Source organism: Aplysia californica, unplaced genomic scaffold (genome assembly GCF_000002075.1).
Source record: "Aplysia californica isolate F4 #8 unplaced genomic scaffold, AplCal3.0 scaffold00014, whole genome shotgun sequence".
Classification (NCBI taxonomy): domain Eukaryota; kingdom Metazoa; phylum Mollusca; class Gastropoda; order Aplysiida; family Aplysiidae; genus Aplysia; species Aplysia californica.
Window position 1 is genome coordinate 1,085,799 of NW_004797284.1, and position 1,247 is coordinate 1,087,045.

The 1,247-nt window shown below is 34.6% G+C and overlaps 1 protein-coding gene and 1 long non-coding RNA gene across 2 annotated transcripts in view; one reads left to right on the forward strand and one right to left on the reverse strand.

Annotated features, from left to right (window-relative positions):
• LOC101864192 (pituitary homeobox x) overlaps positions 1–1,247 on the forward strand; it is a 131,225-nt gene that overhangs the window by 75,528 nt on the left and 54,450 nt on the right. The window lies entirely within an intron of this gene.
• Positions 1–1,247, reverse strand: part of LOC118478018 — a 47,446-nt gene that overhangs the window by 39,280 nt on the left and 6,919 nt on the right. The window lies entirely within an intron of this gene.

The window sequence follows — 1,247 nt, forward strand, 5'->3', positions numbered from 1 at the left end:
TGGGGGGGGGTGAGAGTTAATTACTTTTCCCTAGTTATAGTTTTGTAGCTGATCTCTTATTTCACTATAGTTTTCACCTGTGGGTTTGCTAAATAACACCGACTGGCTACAAAGACCAGCCCCGGAACGCTATCTCTGAACACAATGTAGCGCGGAATGTAATCATAACTGTCATAAATCCGCAGCAAAGCGACGTACAATCTTCAATCTTCTACATCTATTCTCGCTTCATTGTAATAAGTTGCACCTCCTTTTAAGCGAACACGGTGTATTTGTCTAATCGTGGTTACTTTATACCTTTGTGCACAGATGTCGGTGATAAACAGAGGGAAGTGTCTTTTTTCAAATATTCCAACTTTCAGCTTGACTCCAGTGGCACTCGAGTGTTATGATTTGGAAACTGACAGGGCCGGTCTGTAAACAACGTAAAATGGCTATGAAGAAAGAAAAGAAACAATGTTTAGTTAGGAAGAAAGAATGGGGGAAAAAAAGTGATATCAAATTCAGGTATAGAGTAAGAAATGAAGTAATAGAGAAAGAATTAGAAAGATGACGAGGAGGGGGGAAAAACGAAAAGAACCGGGAGAAAGAAGGATTAGGTAAATTTCAATTATTTTCTGCTCAATGAGAGATTAAATAAGAAAATAAAAACTAAATTAAAGTAAACAAACGGCGAAAAAATGTGCAACAGAATAAACCAGTAAATAGATGCATGAACAGAAATGGCAAAATTTAATTGATAACAACAACAGCAACCACAACAACAACAATAACAACAATAACAACAGCAACAACAATTACAACAACAATAATAAGGACGACGAAAATGACAACAATTGACAATTATCGATAATAATAGTAATAACATCAGTTTTGAAATTCATATCTTCATAGTAAATAACAGAACCACACGTAAAAACAAATAATTTAGTCATCTTTTTTTCTTCAATTTAATAAAAGAAACCAGTGTCACCAACACGAGAATTTAAAAGATCTGAGACAGCAGCAACCGTTGTAACACAAGGAGAAGAACCAAGTGAAAGTACTAGTAACAACAGTAACAACAGCTTAAGTATAACAATGATAGTTCCAAAGTACAGTGATAATAAGAAAAGAAAAAAGAAGAAGAAGAAGAAGATTACAATAATTATAATAATAATCATTGTTTTTAAATGATGATGATGATGATGATGATGATGATGATGATGATGATGAGGAGTAGGAGGAGGAGAAGGAGGAGGAGGAGG